Here is a 19,061-nt window from a genome sequence, read left to right as displayed (position 1 = left end):
CTGTGTGTGTGGTTCGATATTCTCTCTCCCTCTTTCTCTTGCTCGATATATATATATATAATATATATATATATATATATATATATATATATATATATATATATATATATATATATATATATATATTTATATTTTCTTTCGTCTTTCATTAATAATAATTTTTGTTGGGAAAATTTGTGTAAAAATTCATGATATTAAATTGTATATGCTCCCGTGTTTTTTTCAAAATGTACTGTTTTCTGGAAGAATCACTTGTTTACTGCGTGTATCCTTCAAGGTGTGGTTAGCCTCTGGGGGCTCCTCTTTTTTGTAGAGTGAAAATCGCTCTTATGGCAAATCTGGTAGTGTCAGTTTGTATATTAAGCCTTCTTTTGACTATGTTGTTCTTTGTGAAATCAGTTTGCCTTAGTAAAGGGTCCGAACAGGACCGAAAGTACTTGGCTATCTCGCTTTTTCATTTTTTCCTTCGTGGCAAAAAACCTTTATTTATACATAGCATCACGTTTTATATACTCGTGATCAAGTTATCCATATACTATATATAATATATATATATATATTATATAATATATATTATATATATATATATATAGCATAATATATATATATTATATAATATATATATATATATATATATATATATATAAGTCTTCCAACAAACATACACACACATATATCTATATATATATATATATATATATATATATATATATATATATATATATATATATATATATATATATATATATAAGTCTTCAAACACACACACACACATATATTATATATATATATATATATATATATATAATATATATAAAATATATATATGTGTGTATATATGTATATATATATATATATATATATATATATATATATATATATATATATATGTATATATATATGTATGTGTGTGTGTGTGTATGTTTGTTGGAAGACAATGGAAGGAGTGAGTGCGTCCTAAGACAGTACTATGTCTAAGAGGGAACGAGGGTGAAGGACGTAATACCAGCGGAAACCCGGATGATGAAAGGGCATGTCAGGGCAGCCACTGTGGATGGGCATAAAGGACAGGATAATGGCGATAAATGACGGGGTTTGGAAGACTATGTTTGGAGGAGAGAGAGAGAGCGAGAAAAAGCGAGCTAAGGTCACCCTACTCCTGAATTTCATCAGCGATAAGGTTTCCGATGTTCATTGTCCCAGCTCCTTCTTGAACTTCGCGAAAGAGGTCTTGTTAGAGAGAGAGAGAAAGAGAGAGAGAGAGAAATAAATTATCACCCTTTTTCTAATTTGAGACAGAATTTCTTAATTACCGCCTCTCTCATTATATCGGACTGAACTTCATGGTAAAAGGAAAGAGAGAGAGTTCTTGCCACAGAGTAATAAATGAATCAACAGTAACTGAAATCAGTCTTCATGGTTCATCGTGTAGTCTAAACATTATGGGAGAGAGAACGAGAGTCACTTAAAAAAAAACATACGCGTTGAGGCTACAACTATAAATACGCTATATGTACAAAGCATTACAGATTCATGCCAGCATGTGTATGACTACCACTAATATGAATTAGTGAAAGTTAGCCTCATTTTTTCTCCCCATTTTCGAACCCTGTAGATGACTCATGATTTGTTTCTTATCCAGTATCATTATCAATCAGTTTTTTTTTTTTTTTTTTTTTTTTTTTTTTTTTTTTTTTTTTTTTTTCTTTTTTGCAGTTTCACTGGAGACGTGAATCCTTTACGGTTCTCAACTCACAGTGCCGTTTTGGAGGTTTGACCCAGCTGCTGTGTAAGGCGATTCTACGTCCGATGTTCACGTCTCTCGACATTGTGTTGCAGATGGAGCTGAGTCTCAGGTAACACTCATTAACTCAGTCTAAGCTTGGATCTCACGGGCTATGCAAAAATAATTGGCGCATCCTGGGTCATTGTTGTCCCAAGTACTATTTATAACTCATTATTTAAAAGTATATAAAGAAGTTTTGCAAAGTGATTAATAGAGAAAGGTTTATGTTATCCAGTAACCAGTCGTCATTTTTTTAAATCTTTTTTTTTTTATATAAACACATGAACGGCGTGGGAGTGGCGAACATCTGACTTGGGGTTGGGGTCCGTTACCTTATCGACAATCTTCATATTAGGACGGGCGATGAATTACAATCAACCAGAGGGAGGTTTATTGGCTAAACATGTCAGTGTTTATGAGCGATGCCTTCTCATTGATACACGATTTACTGAATGGGTTGAATGGGCAGCCAGTTTCAGAAATATCTCTGGACTTGGTCTGCTGTGAAGGTGCGCCATTCACGACGCAGCCACCTCTGGGCAAAGTGGTCACTGCGGCACTGAATCTAACCTCTTGGAAGGAGCTGGGAAGATTTCTGTATTGATTCCTGAAGAGAAAGATAATGGGTTAGAGTCTGCACTCAGGTCTATGCTGATACCTAAACAAACAGAATTATTAGAATTACAGTTATTCATATTTATACACTCGACTCCCATTTACTGCTACTTTTTTATCTAACTCTTGGACTTGTGTTATAAATTTTCAAAGTTCCCGTCATTACCTGAAAGAGAGTCATTTTTAAGGAATGCTGGTTAAAGAGTATCATTATCTAATTATGATATGTTTTTCTGAAGAGATTTTATAGGTTTTCGAAACAGGGAGTCAGTAGGGGCACCAGATAAGTTATCAAACAATTCAACGTGAAATTATTTCCTAATAATCATACTTTACAGTTATTTGCTATATGCTGCAGAATTTTTTATCTTTCAAAGCTGCCCCAAGGTAAAGTCAGACAGCAGGAGAGAAAAAGAGGGAACTGTACTAAATTAACCATGGCTTTTAACATGGAAGAAATTAAGGTCAAATTTTATTTATATCTTTTTCGTTCTTTCTCCGACACTTATTTCGTAACAGAAACATCACATTTTAAGGTATGTGCTTGATCATAATTCAGCGAGATGAATATTTCAGAATCGTTCATGAACCTCCAATTTTTAGGCGAGTGAAGGAAAATATTCTCCACCTGCCAATTAAAAGTCATTCTGTAAATGTGGCGAGATAAAGAAATTCGAATTCACTCTTCCTCTTCTTAGGCAGTCATTACGCCATCTACGGCACAATAAACTGGAAACTCGGTTAGGTAAACCATTTTTGAGTTGGCTTAGCCTTTTTTGGGATACTATTTCATGGTTCATGTACCAAGAGATTCTAACTTCGATGCCTTTGAAATATTCTTTATTAAGCTATTAGACAGTGTTATTTAGTGTCAAATGCGTTCGGTGAACACCCAGATAAGAGGCTTGTATGGATTCAATTATGATCTTAAATGAACTGAGTGTCCTGACTCTATTTTTACCTTTTCTTGATTATACTTTCTCCACCCTCTTTGCAGGTTTTAAAACTATAGAGAGTTTTTTGTCTAGTGTGCAAGATCAACTTTTCCCAATGAATTATTACTAGATCGATGACCTTTGTTGCTGTGTGACTCCAGGTTAATAAAAACCAACCAAAATTTGTTGCAGTGGCTAACCTATGTTTGCGTATTTATTTAACTTTTCTCTCATATTAAAATAAAGAGACGAAAATTAGAATTAAATGATTTTCATGCATAAATTTTTTGTCGTTTTATCTGGTTCCTACATAATATCCCGACTACGAGGTAAGCAATAATTATAATTGCTTACCTCGCAGTCGGAATAGTATCTTTTTGATGTCGCACATTGGGAGAAATTTATCTATTATTAGAACCATTTATGTGTCCGTTACAATCCCTTTTTATTCCTTTACTTATTTGTAAGTCCTTGATTACTTATCACCTCAGATCTTCAAAGGAAGTAATTACTAAGTTGATTATTATATCCATGATTCTTTCCGGTATGTGTTTGCAAAATATAACTTTGCGGGTCTAACTTACACATATTTTTATGTCAGTATTTTATAACATCTCTCAGTACATTTTCTTTGCTTAGTCACTATTCCACAAAAAGTGTTTGTTATGACGGTTACTACCACGTTCATCCTTTTGTTGCTGAAACAAAAACGGGAACTCCATGCAAACGACCAGATAATTATTAATACCACGTCGACTCCTTTTAAGCACACTAGCGGTGGTTCCCAATGTGGGGTATATGCAACTCCGTGGTTCCCAATGTAGGGTATATTGCAACTCCGTGGTTCCCAATGTGAGGTATATGCAACTCCGTGGTTCCCAATGTAGGGTATATTGCAACTCCGTGGTTCCCAATGTGAGGTATATGCAACTCCGTGGTTCCCAATGTAGGGTATATTGCAACTCCGTGGTTCCCAATGTGAGGTATATGCAACTCCGTGGTTCCCAATGTGGGGTATATGCAACCCCCGGGGGTTAATTTGATTTTTAAGGTGGCAATCCGAGAATGTTTAGACCATGTTAATGGCCTTTTAGGCTTCCTCCACGAAAATACCAGACTTATATTGTATCACCACAGGGGGCATCAGGATTTTAGAGGAGATTAAGTGGGGCATAGCAAAAAAGGGTTGGGAACCGCTGCACTACACCAACGGTTCTTATGACTTTCAAGTGTCCGTACCAGTGGAAATTTCAGATGTAATACTTAATTAACAACAGTTAGTCCACAAAGTTTCGTTCTGTTGGCTGCCCTGCTCGCCTTCCGTACCCCACCATACACTAACAAAAATAACAAGTGGAAATAATTGCAATGAAGAAAAAGGTTGACTTCGCCTCTGTTACCTTTGCTGTTAACGCAAAGTTCTTTTTCGCACATGGAACAAATAAGATATCAGTCCTGATGGCTTCTGCTGATAATAAGATACCCGTGAAGAGCATCCTGCTGTGCAATCCCGACGCAATTTCAAGTTCGGTTACAGATGCCTTACATTTGGTAGATACTTGATGCTGTGACATTGTTGGTCATTTCAACTGCACATATTTAAAAAAAAAATCGTTATAATCCTCCTAATGGAACTTTTCCTTTTTATAGATAACCGCTTGCATGTTGTCACTTATTTTCGTGTACGTTTGTAGCAAGCCCTACCTCAGTAAAACACACACTCGAAAGCCGTCTTGTCTAACTACAATTCTAATCATATTTTTGAGAGGCTTTTACCTCGGTTTTAGCTCTGTCACCAGCAGAATTCAGCTGGAATGGAAGTCGATGCAGGAGCCATTCCTGTTCAACAGAAAACTCCCTGTGGTTAAGGTGTTCTGGGAAGGACCGACTCAGCACTTTCGAACATCAATCATTTTCAGTACCGATGGATAATTATTGTGCCACATTTATAACCTCGTTAAGTCTGGAAAGTTAGCAAATATCATTTACTTGATGTAGATGTATTGAAGTAGCACTGACGTTACCTATGAGAGGCAAGCTGAAGTCCTGAAACTCAAAGATAAGAAGCCTTAACATTTTTTTTACAAGACATGCTTGGTCACAAATGGGAAGCAGATGAGAAGTCATTACAAATGTACAATTCTCTCTGCAGGGCTCTGGTTTGAGTAAGGCTGTCAAATATTTTCTTTGCTTGAAAAACTAAATTAAAGGAATTTGATATTTTGCATGATATGGGTCTTGGAATATACTGTGTTGCATGCAGAAGTTCTCCTGTTGAGAGCATTTATGTTGATACAAATGGCATTTGAGTCTAATTAGATCTGCCTTCATCAGCACTTCGTTTGATGTTTCATAGCAAGATGGTGACTCTTAGGGATTTAGTGGACTAAGCTCACCTAAATTCTTTCAGTTTCGATTAAATGAGCAAGTTAATGGCCTTCCTTTTAAAAAGGAGAGATCCAGAAAGGTAATCATCGTACCAGAGGCTATTTACAGCTGGAGAACGGCTTTGGGTTTGCTGCAGTTCAGTAGAATGCGTCATTTGTAGTTAAGATTGAGCACATCCTCGCATGGTTTGCTGCACTCGATTCCTAAGCAGCTGGAGAAAATTGACCTCAAATCGAACTCTCTTACCGGAATTTTATGTGAAGAATTACTATATTTGAGACCCTGGTGGCCTTTTTGAAAATAAACTGGCATGTTTAAACTACAATTAAATGCAAACAGAATGAATCTGATCGAATTAAATTAACAAGTGAAATGCATGTGTGAATGATATAGTCAGTCGTGCGTAACTTTTATGTATCATTATTTGCCTGTCTGCATGAGTTTATAATGACTCTTGGTTTTAATGAACATCCATTCATATATGCCCATTGCTCTGTTGGGAATTAATGGCCTTCTAGGCACCAGCGCTAGACCATAAGGCCCAAATTTCATATTCTCTCTCTCTCTCTCTCTCTCTCTCTCCTCTCTCTCTCTCTCTCTCTCTCTTCTTTGAGTGTTATGAATACAGAACTGTTCGTTTATTTGTTAATGCCATTGGCCCCAAGATTATAATGCAACGTGAAGAGAGTGAAACTAGATTTGAAGATTCAAGCTCACATGACCTTTAAACTTCCCGTAATAAAAGAAATCAATGTTTATTGACATTCAGTCTTTGCAACGACGAAGAATCTCTCCCAGGTTCATTCATTGTGAATGATGTCCACAAGAAGTATCTCGCATGACTCTAATGGTATGTAGCAGAATATTCTATGAGGAATTCGCTGTCATTATATAAGTGTTAGACGTAACCACACCTTGGGCTGAGCACACCGAACTGCAAGAGAAATCCAGTTGGGTTTAACACCAAGTAGGGTACAAAATGTCGTTGACGAATAAGTGTCAGCAGCTCAGTATACTGTTTCTGAAACGTGTAATGGGGCTGCGGTTATGCGACCAAAGCACTCATGTGATTTTTTATATTTTGATCCTTTTGCCTTTGAAAATATAGCAAGATTTGAAAGATTTAACTTGTCGCAAAGGAACTGTTTCACTTTATTCACGAATGCAAAAAGTTAAGTATATCTTAGTTTAACCAGACCACTGAGCTGGTTAACAGTTCTCCTAGGAATGGCCCGAAGGATTAGATATTCTTTACCTGGCTAGGAACCAATTGTTTACTTAGCAACGGGACCTGCAGCTTACTGTGGGATCCGAACAACATTATGGAGAAATGAATTTCTAATCACCAGAAATAGAATCCTCTGGTTCCACGTTGGCAGAGCGGAGAATCGAACTTCGGACTACCGAGTCGGTAGGTGGGCACGTAACCCACTCGTCCAACGAAGAACTTTCACGAATGCCAATTGCTAGGGTTTTTCTAGAAGCCATTTCATCCTAAGAAAAATGACACGTCTTATGTGAAGTTTTCTATGCGGGTTGGTTCAATACACATGACTTTTTTTGCTCTTCTTTGTATCTTTCATTTGCAGCAGGATATTGCCAGAGGTTGCAGTTGAAGCAAGAGATACTGGGAAAAGATTTGTCGTAGAGAGCAATGTTTTGGCAAGGAACACCTTACGTGTTCAGGGATAAGATGGTGGGTGGTGTCTGTGAGTCATGTTCAAACTTTCTTCATTAATGAACGCTTCCTGGAAGGAACTGGTTCGTCATGTCTACTATAGTTACACCTACAATTTGCAGAGCGCCCTTTCTTTATTTACATTAACAAAAATATTGGCTCCCTTTTAATTGGATATTTTTTTGTTAAATTTGGAGGACTTCAGTTGCCAGCGATAATCACACATTTCTTTTATTGACGAGAAATGTGCAAGGGTTCTCACGCAACGGTGAATATGTTCAGATTTAGTTCACAAGCAACAAACAAAATTTTACTCTCAGAGGATATTTCTAGCCTTTGGCTGCCAAAGCAACCAAAATTAGTAGTAGTTCTATATACCAATGCAATCGTAAATTAATTCAGAACCTTACATGTTTTATGAAGAGAACTGTATAAGTTAAATAAAATAAAAGTGTAGTCCTATTTCCGTGCATAGTTTCATATTACTTAGCGCATAGCAATTTTACATGATCAAGCAATGATAAATTCATTCTTTCATTCAGTGACTATATATATATATTATATGTATATACATATGTGTGTATATATATTTTTATTTAATATATATATCATATATATATATATATATATATATATATATATATATATATATATATTATATATACATGGTGTGTGTGTGTATGTGTGCTTGTATGTATTAATGTACACGTACATGCACGTCTGTAACTGTGTGCAAGCGGGTGCTCGTTCCAGGATAAAATATTCCAAATGCTATCTAGACGCAAGTGAATAAAGGTGAGTTTCAGGAGCGGAGGAGGGCCGGGGAATTCTTCCGCCGGCCAATACATGGAATTCTATCCTTGCTGATGGGTCGTAAATGTTTCAGTGTACCTAAGAATAGATCAAATTAGTTGAAGACCAGACACTTGTCAGTAACCGGAGACCGACCTGTTGCAAGTCAGGGCAGCTAGACAGGTATTGGCTTGGCTGTTGCAAAGTTGCAGAGGAAAGCTTATGGAAGAGAGAGAGAGAGAGAGAGAGAGAGAGAGAGAGAGAGAGAGAGAGAGAGAGAGAGGAACAGGTCATAGGAACAGGTTCTCCCGGTGTTACATGAGTGAGTTTAGAGGGCAGGTGACCACCTTTAAACAGAGAAGACTTACAGATTCTCCTCCCAATGAGGACTACAATTTTTTTTTCTGTAATGACAATAAACGGGATAAGAAACAGTAAAGAAAAAAATAAGAGAACTAACAAAAGATATAATGGGTGACGAATAATGCCGCAGTTTCAAGTTTTCTCTCCGCGTCTGATTGACAATAAGACTGATGATTACATGTGGTAGTAACTGAAAAGAAATTAAAATGAAGGTACCTCATTGGTCTCTTCCTTCACATTTTTTTTTTTTATCTTCTCAGAATGCCTTCAACTTATCTACAGAAATTGCATGCTGCACTTGACGTTTTAATAAAAATTATGAATTTTAAATTACAATTCGGAATACTCTGTAGCTATGATCAGAAAAAATTGTCGTGTTTCGTTGATTTTCGTAGCATGTCAGAGGTTATATGATATGGTATAAGATATTGACTTTTAAAGTCGTCATTCATTCCTGATTGATAACCATTAGCAACGACATAGGACGAATGTATTAAATAAAAATTATTCATCACGAGAGAATAGTATGAACAGATACGTTATTCATTTCATTTCATGAATAACTCCCATGATTTCTGTTTTTTTTTTTTTTTTCACTCATGAAATGTGTTTCTAGTCTCAAATTTTGGTTTCGTGAACCAAAAGGCTAAAATCAGACTTATTATAGATTATGAAACAGCCAGAGATCCAAACGTTAATCATGACCATAGTCTCTGAAATTTATATTTTTAGGGGTTAGGTAACAATGCGCTAAGTAATATGAAACTATGCACGGAAATAGGACTACGCTTTATTGACTCGTGATTACCATTTTCAGCTCGTCTTACAAATCTTCAGTGACTAATTTGTGAATAATGTTTTCAAGGCGTTTGCACACGTTCTTCATTTTCCAGAGGAGGCATAATGGGAAAGATGTGGTATCAATCGGGGTCTATGTATTAGGGCTTGTGCCTTGTATGATAAGGCGCCCTATGAGGTAATGTTAGACTAGCGATAATCTTACGCTAAGTCGGTTGGTATTGCACTTCCATCTTCAATGGAGTGTCTGGGGGTTTGTAGATCATTTACGAAGTCGGTATTATCTTGTTGGTTATTACGACGATGTGTTAAACTCATGGTGAGGAGGTTCTTGTAGAAAACACGAAATATAAAACTATATGTATTCTTCTGAAGTTTTACATGGTGAAGATCAGATATGATTGTACAAGTCTTCTAATAACGATAGCTTGATCGCTTCTGCCAATGATGATAGCTAATCCTATTCCTCTACATGATAAAGCTTAGGTAAAGAGGTACAGGTCTTCTAATGACGATAGCTAACACTGTTCTCTCTGTCTACCATCTCTGTTACAAGTTATGAAGGAACAGACAGTAGTTCGAACATATGAACATACATACAAATGACATAGTTTCATACGAACACAATCAATGAGACACGCTACAGATCACGTAGGCCGTTTGAATTATAGGTCGGGGTAGTTGTCTCAAGCAGGGAGCTTGGACTAATGTTTATAAACAATCGAATGACTACAGGTGACGGCATGTTATCTTAGCCTACATACTTATTGTATACGTCATCTTTAGCGTCTCTAGTCTGATCACATTCCTGCAAGCAATCTTTTATATATATGGACTAACATTCCATATTTTTATTATGTAAACACTTACATATGTAATAACTTCCACCAAACGTATTATCACGACTCATAGCCTCTGACGATGATAAATTCGATGAGATGGAAACGGGCATTCATTAGCGTCGGATCGTAACGTTGGCTAATAGCTCTTGAGCGAACAGCCGCTCCATCTCGGGTGACAAGACCAGTGACTTGATGGATGATAATAGTGAGCTTTCCTGAGCTTCTGCTTACTGACCATTTGGGTGGAGAAGCTCGTTGTTGTTGTTTTACATAACGCATTGCAGCTTTCTTGTCCCTCAAACCTCTTTTCCGAAGTCCCAGGCAAGGCAACAACGGTCCCAACAAAACGTCGACGACTGCCGCCTCACTGTGTCCGTCCGGTCGTCTTGTTGCCGGGCGGTCGCCTTCGTGACGCCGCTGGACTCTCTCTCTCTCTCTCTCTCTATCTCTCTCTCTCTCTCTCTCTCTCGCTCTCTCTCTCTCTCCTTGTTTAAAGACTATCAAATGGAAATCAAATGGAAGCTCGGCACCGTAAAACGACTTCTGCATGAGCTCCCTTGTTAAGTTTATTCAATCATATGCAGTACCGGGTTAGGACTCTGGAGACCCTAGGCTAAGGAAATACTATATATATATATATATTATATATATATATATATATATATAATATATATATATATATATATATAAGGACGCAACGTTGCCAGATACTTTGTAATGAATTGTTGTACAATAAAGCTTCAAAATGTCGTACAATCACTGGCAACGGTTATACAATGTTGTTTTTTACCCAAAAAAATTATAAGTACTCAAAAATTATGAACAGATGTCTAATTTTTATAAGTCAAATATTAACAATACTGGGTATGATAACGATAGTATCACATTACTACACTATCATTCATAAAATTGAATCACTAAATTCTTCATCTCTAGGATTTAAAGGAAAAATTTTGACTACATTTTTAAGTAAAAAGATAGAGAAATAAAAAAAATAGCTTCATAAATCATACTCGAATACCTTAGAAAATATAAAGTATTCGATATTCTTCAATTATCAAAACAAAAACCATGGACCAAAATCACTCAATTACAGTACTTCAAATGGAATGAAAAGTATCAATTACTTTATACTGAAATATAGCTTCCATACGAAAGAAAGCAATTGATGAAAGTAACTTTTAAAATCGTGAAGAAAAGAAAGCTCCCCGTTCTTAATGCGTTTGAAAAGAGTAGTTTGCAATCTTTGTGCTGATTGGTGATGATCGCTTATAAGTAGCCAATCCAGAACAAGTAGCTTAGTAAACTCGACTTTTAAAAAACCCTTGTTTAACGGATTAGAATAATAGAAAATATACAGTATATTAGAAAATCAACAATTTATTTAAAATGTCTTACATATGGACTAAAAAGTCGTACAAATTTGCTAAATAAATAGAAATATCGTAGGTCGTACAGCACTGGGTCGTAAGTTGTATGAGGGTAAGAATTATCGTACAAGTACGATCGTACATTGTTTAGCTGCAAAAGTGATTGGCTCCTTATTAAGGAGCCAATCACTTTTGCAGCTAAACAATTCTTAATATACAGGCTAGCGACTTTAGTGAGAGGGGTCCCCTAAGGCTTTGGGTAACACTAGGCTTAGCCTAATTAGCCTGTTAGGTATCCCGCCGCTGATCATACTCAGATAATGTGCCCTCGTGTTCAGAACATGTAAAATCTAAGAGTACACGACATTCCATAATCTTACAGGTTTGGGTTGAAGAAGTACGACGATACTGAGAAAGTTACCATTATAAAACCATTTTAGTCTAAACGAAAATAACTAAAACAAATCAAAATGAAATTGCAGTAAATCCACTTTATTTGGTGACAAGAGTGATGATGAATGAAAATAGTTGTCTTAATTTCAACTACACTTTTATGTACTTCGTAAGCAACCTAAAATTTGTTTGTTTTGAGGGCCCCGATGCCAAAGTAAATTGCGCAGATGACGAGGATCCCCGATGCTAAAGTAAATTGCATAGATGACGAGGATCCCCGATGCCAAAGCAAATTGCACAGACTACGTTATTTTGAGGATCTACGTATAAAATGAGACACTCAGCGTTGCAGGAGAACGCCATCGCTTTTTTACTTTAGGTTGGCAAAGAAAGAGATACGAATTGTATGTATCATATTAACCTAATAAAGAACATTATTGCCTACTTAGAATATCATCAAATATAAGGTATATTTTTTTCTTGGTGAAGTATATCACATGAAGCCTAATCACTTGAATTTAAGATTTTTTTTTTTTACAAAATATAAAAATAACATATTGGACAGCAATGTTTTAAAATTTGAATTTCATTCATGAAGAGCTTCGAATTTATAATAGCGCATAAGGTTGGATTAAGTTCTCCTCTTAATGAATTAAAAGCTAGAGATTTTCGGCAGATTAGAGAGGATATGACATTACTTCTGTTCAAGTCATTGATACCAATCTATACCTACTACGACCTGATACAAATTTTTATTTCGCTAAAATGAAATGTGAGTGACAGTTGAGTATGACGCAAAAAGCTTATTATTTCATAAGGAACTTTGCATTTTTTTTAGGACGTTTTATCAGCTATTTTGGTCACTTATTGTTTTTCAAAACTTTCGTCTGCTCAGATTTGTACGCCCTGTTCAAGGAAGTTGTCGAGTGGAAACATTTCAGATTACAGTGCTTCATCTACTTCGGTAATAAACATTGACTCTAATAAACAATCTTTAGATCCTTCAAACAAGTCTCATCTCGGAACAATTTCCATTATATCCTGGAAGTCTTGTACCCAGTAGACAGGTTTGATTCCAAATGCAGTATGATGAATGGCTGATGAAAAAAATATGGCAATTACAGTTTGCCTACACACACACACACACACACACACACACAGAAAGAGAGTTGAGTTCCAGCGCTCTTCATAGATTCTGTTTAATGTTCAGTCGTCATTTCTCACGGTCTACCATGTTAGTTTGCATTGCACAGGACAAAGCAAAACACGTGCAGATTGACAAGTGATTTCTTTCCTTATCATTAAAAATGTTAAGTCACGACACTTTACATTTTGCTTACTGGAATATCCTGAAATTCTGGGCCAAGCTGGAAAAACTAGTGAGGGGAAAGGTCCATCTTTTTTACAATAAAAGGATGCATGGCTAGTCACACCGGAACATTGCCATTTCCTGGCATAATCCATTATGCCCTTGTCTTTCTTGAGGCTTTTTCTTTTATTTACAATATTTCTTTTCCCGACAATAGTTACTTTATATTTCTTCATATCCTCTCCTATAAATTGTTTTAGTTCCTTGCTTATCTATCGTGGCATAATCTCTGTAATAGAAATGTTCTTTTCCTATGACCACATTTCTGCTTTTATCTTTCTTCTACTGATAATATTCCGCGAAACTCTTCTCTCCTTCCTATATTTATTCTTTACGTTATTTCCTATTCTGGTAATGAGTTTCTCGTTGGACGAGTGGTTTTCGGGCTCGGCTACCAATCAGGTGGTCCAAAGTTCGATTCTCGGCTCGGCCAACGGGGAATCAGAGGAATTTACCTCTGGTGATTAGAAATTCATTTCTCGATATAATGTGGTTAGGATCCCACAATAAGCTGTGGGTCCCGTTGTTAGGTGACCAATTGGTTCCTAGCCACGTCGAAGTATTTAGCTAATCCTTCGGGCCAGCCCTAGGAGAACTATTCATCAGTTCAAGGGTCTGGTAAAACTAAGACATACTTAACTTATCTATTTTCTCTGCCTTCCCTGGTAAGATTGTCTTATTCTCTGCTTTCTGTCTTTTCTTTATTCCCATATACTATTTCATTCGATTTTTCGTTCCACAGAAATTCTTATTTTTTATTTTTTCTTCCAATATTTCTCTTACTTTTTCGTTTTCTTTCTTGACAATACTTTTCTTTCTGACCTTTCTTTTCTTGGCAAAACGTTTTGCTCCATTCTTCATTTCCTGATTATATTTTCTTCTGTTCAGTTCAGAAGATATTCTTGTTTTTTATTCCATTATTTTGTTCTGTTTCCGTTTTTATCCTTTCTTTTTTTCCTTTGTTGTCGGTGTGTTTTATCCACTTATTGCCCCTTCCAGGAATATTCTTATTCTGTGTTTTCATTCCTTCACAAAATAATTTCATCATGTCATCTATTCCTTATAATTATGCTATCCTGACAATATTTTATGACATTAATTACTGCCTCAAAAAAATACACACACACACACACACACACACACATATATATATATATATATATATATATATATATATATATATATATATATATAGAAAAGGATAATATATATATATTATATATATATATATATACATATATATATATATATATATATATATAATATATATATATATATATATATTAATTATCCTTTTCTGCCAATACCTTTTGATGCCACTGAAAATACATTCTTATTTCATTCTTTCCCTTCCCGGCCATGTTTTTATTTTATTTTTATCCTGTGTTATACATTCTTGGAAATATTTTCTAATCAATTCTTACGTCTCTTATTGACATTTTCTATTCTTTTTCTTTTCCTAACTGGACTTTTTATTATTATTATTCTTTTCATTCTCGTCCTGATATTTTCTTCATTCTGATTTTATCTTTCCTGACGATATTTCTCTTAAGGATAATGTCATTTTCAAGTTCTGCCATGATATGCAAATATTTCCTTATTCTACACCTTCCTTTCCTGGAAATATATTTTTCTTGCGATTATTATTCTTCTGGCTTCTTTTCCTGCCAGTTCCTTTTTACATTTTCTGAGGAAAGAAAATGATTGTGCCGCCTTTGTCTTTTGTTTGTCCGCAGTTTTCCTATCCGCCCTCAGATCGCAAACGTTACCCGATCACCAAACATACACATTGCAGTCTTTTACCGTATGTAGTTTTTATTTTATTTAAGGTTAAATTTAGCCATAATCGTGTGTCTGGCAACGATATAGGACAGGCCACCTACGGGCCATTGTTAAAGATTAATGGGCTGCGGCTCACACAGCATTTTACCGAGACTACCGATAGATAGCTCTATTGTCAATTGCGCATTTTCTACTTGTTTTTATTCACTTCTCATTTTTTTCATTTTTACGAAAAATCTTTTGTGTTACTCATTTCATTATTCGATTATTCAAATCTGCGTTCTCTCTCTCTCTCTCTCTCTCTCTCTCTCTCTCTCTCTCTCTCATTCTGTTCCTTTATTTTGCGGATAATTTTTTTCCTGTTTTTCCGTTCTTGAATGTGTTATTCTATTATTTTTATTCCTTTCCTGACAATATGCTTTATCTATTCCATTCCGTGCTCTCCATGTATTAACCAACTGTTTGTTTTATCTTATTCTTTCATTTATTCACAATTTTACATTATCTTGTTATCTAGTTTCCCAACAATTTCTTCTTCTTTATTATTTACTTGGTTGACTGATATTTTCATATTCTCTTTTTTAACTTTCTCACAACATTTACTTATTCGGTTATTTAGTTTCTTGATAATTTGTCATGTAATATTTTACCTAAAATTCTTTTGATTTCCATTATTATATTTACTGTCATAATATTCATATTCATTTCTTTTTATTCCGACAATATAATTTCATTGAATTGTTTCCATTTTGATTAGGTATCTTATTCACCTCTTATCTTTTCCTGACAATATCTCTTTGATTTATTTAGTTCCTGGTTGGCAATAATTTTTTTTTTATTGTTTACTTAGCTGGGCGTTTTTTTCGTTTCATTATCTTCTTTCCTCACAATAATTCCTTTCTTGGGAATCGTTTCTAACTGATAATATTATCTCTTTCGAACAACATTGTTCTTTTCGCTTTATTCTCTCCTACCTTGTAATTTCTTTTTACTCTTTTTTTTTTCCTGGCAATGTTTTCCTTTTTCTTTCTTAACTGAAAGTATTTTAACCTGTTCTTTAATTCTCTAAATTTATCAACTTTTTTAGTTCCTTTATATTCTGGTAATATTTTGGAATTCCTCTCTTTCTGCTTTTGTTAATATTTTTTTTTTCAGTTCGTGCATGAGAATCCTTTTCAATTTTATCTTTCCTTTCACGATATTTTTTCTTATCTAGTCTGCTCTTTCTTTTTCTGACATTTTTCCTTTTCTTCCCTTTAATGATAATTTCCTTTCTCCTTTTTTTCTCTTCCAGTAACATTTTTGGTATTTTTCGTGTTCCTTTTCTAGAGATAGCTTTAATGTTTGTTTTTCTTCCTTTTTCTTAAGATACATTTAGTATTTTTTCTTACTTTTTCTTAAGATACTTTTAATATTTTTTGTCCTTTTTCTTAAGATACTTTTAATATTTGTTTTTCTTCACACTATCTTATTACTTTCTCTCCTTTCTCGCTTATAGTTTCTCCTTCCAGTCCTTACTTTCTCTTCTTCTCAATACTTCTTACTCTGTTCATTCTATTCCCTTTAGTTTTATTAAACGTTTACTTTACACATTCTAACAATATCTGTTTTTTTTCTTTCGTACCCTTTTCATCAAAGTAACTTCCGAGTATTTCTTTATGTTCATTTTTTTGGCAGCTAGAAAGTTCTTGAGGTTCACTTTGAAGTGAGGTTTTCCCAAAATTCGAGATTAGTTTTCCAAACCTCTAACACCAAGTGATTCTCAGATTTTTTTATTTATTTTTTTTTTTTTTTGGACAGGTTCATTTGAAATATTTTTCGTGCAATTCGTAATTAGGTTTCAAAAACTGGCATAAATTCTGATTCTTCTGATTTTCATTTTTCAGTTTTTTTCATCTCCAGATTCCCAAAAAAACTTGTCCTCTGATTGTCGGAGTTATTTATACGATTCGATTCTGAATGACTGAAACATCCCTCTGCACCAGAACTTTAAAGACTCGTAGCATCTTTTTCAGACGAGTACACTTTTCAACTCCAAAAACTTTTACCCATCTGTTAACATAAGAATTGTAGCACTTAAATTAGAGAACCGAATTGACCAGTCAGTGTCAATTAGCAGGCGAAGTAACGAAACTAAAAGCAAGTGCAATTTCCATAATGACGAGTCTCCTTCAAGTCAAGAGGCCCATGATTCTTTAATTACAGACAAGAACCCTCCCTGTGGAACGAGAAAGACTGGAGATTCGATCGAAGGGGAAACCCCCAGAAATGGCTAAAGTTTCACTCCTCTGTTAATTCGTTTCCTCCCCCTCCTCCTCCTCCTTCTCTCTCTCTCTCTCTCTCTCTCTCTCTCTCTCTCTCTCTCTCTCTCTCTCTCTCTCTCTCTCTCTCACATGGCCTCACGCGTGCATGAGTAACCTGCCATTCCTATTTAACTCAGGCTCATGGCGCGTGATCTTTTTTTTTTCTTTTTTTTTTTTTTTTGGCCTGGTTGCTATATAAAGGGGACCTTTCCTTGTGTTCCAATATTTACTTGAATGTCATTTCTCTCATTCATAGATTTCTTTTATGCTGTGCATCCTTAAAGCAACGTTAATTTCTTTCATTCCTTTTATATATATGCAACGTGGCATCGCTTTAATTAAATTGACTAGACAGGAAATCCAGCGTATGTCGAAGGTAATTACTCACAAACCCATCGTAATTAAGTTACGTGAACATTCCGATGGTAAATAAGCAATACATATTACTTTATTTTCCCTACGAAGGTAGTGCTGCCTATGCTCCTCATGTCGCGCACTGTAGGCATTACTAAAGGTGTTTCAGCGCTTCTTCGACACCTGGCTGCACCTGCCTTCTATTGTGCTATCGAACCTCTCTAATTAGTGATCCTAAGTGTAATCGGGGGCTTCCTCCTAATGTATTCTTGTATACAATTTTATATATTTTCTGGATCTCTTTTATATTCCAAATGTCACGATTCATTCATTCATGTTACTTTCTTCACGAGATAGGATTTTGTATCTACGCGAAATGCTTTTCATTTCTAATCATAAAAATAAAGCATCTCGTTTTTTTTTTTTTTTTTTTTTGAGGTAAAGCTGATTTTCTTTCAAATGAATCTGGAAATTTTAAAAAATCAAGCAATGATAGTTTTGTTCGTGCAATGATTGTTTGGTTGCTAATGCAATAATCTCTCACTTTGTTCATTGGTTTCTTGAAGGAACAGTTCCCTCTACTCTTTCCTCAAATCTATAGAATGTTTCCCTGTCTTGAGCAGTGGCCTGTGGTACTTGTTCATTCTTTGCGCAAAGATTTCTTTGTCAAGCTTTTATCTCGTCTTTATGCAATGGATGTTGTCCCTATGTATCTAACTAGATAATATTTTCTTAAATCTATGCCTTATTTTCTTGTCTATGTTACGATCGTTTTAGCATTCTATAGTAGATTCACATCAACCGGGCATCTGATGTCTAGGCCAGTCCCTTACGTTGCTCCTGATTGGCCTGTTGATAGGCCAATCATAGTGTTGGAAACTATCAGTCTCTCGAGAGAGTTCACATAGGCAGGATGTATTTACACCTCTCCTGAGGTATATGTCTTTCATGTATAAAATACAAAACTGCATTCTTTGGCATTGTGCATTTTGTTACTTATTCGTTGCTTATTGCAAAAGCTTTGGTGAGAATAATTTTCTTGAATATTGTCATAAATCCGTATATCTTACCCCATTCAGTACATACCGATAAAAAAAAAAGGCGCAGGTAGCCTTTTCGTGATGGAAACTAATAATGAGAGAAGGGGTATTGGAATAAGGCAATCAAGAACTGCATTACTTCTCCGCAGATTACATTATTCTCATCATTAAAACCCTTAAAAGCAACCATCTATCGAAAAAGGTAAACAGTACCCTTCCTACATCTAAAACAAACAATAGAAAAATGTGTGTG

Source organism: Macrobrachium nipponense, chromosome 41 (genome assembly GCF_015104395.2).
Source record: "Macrobrachium nipponense isolate FS-2020 chromosome 41, ASM1510439v2, whole genome shotgun sequence".
NCBI lineage: Eukaryota > Metazoa > Arthropoda > Malacostraca > Decapoda > Palaemonidae > Macrobrachium > Macrobrachium nipponense.
Note: the sequence above shows the minus strand (reverse complement) of the source record.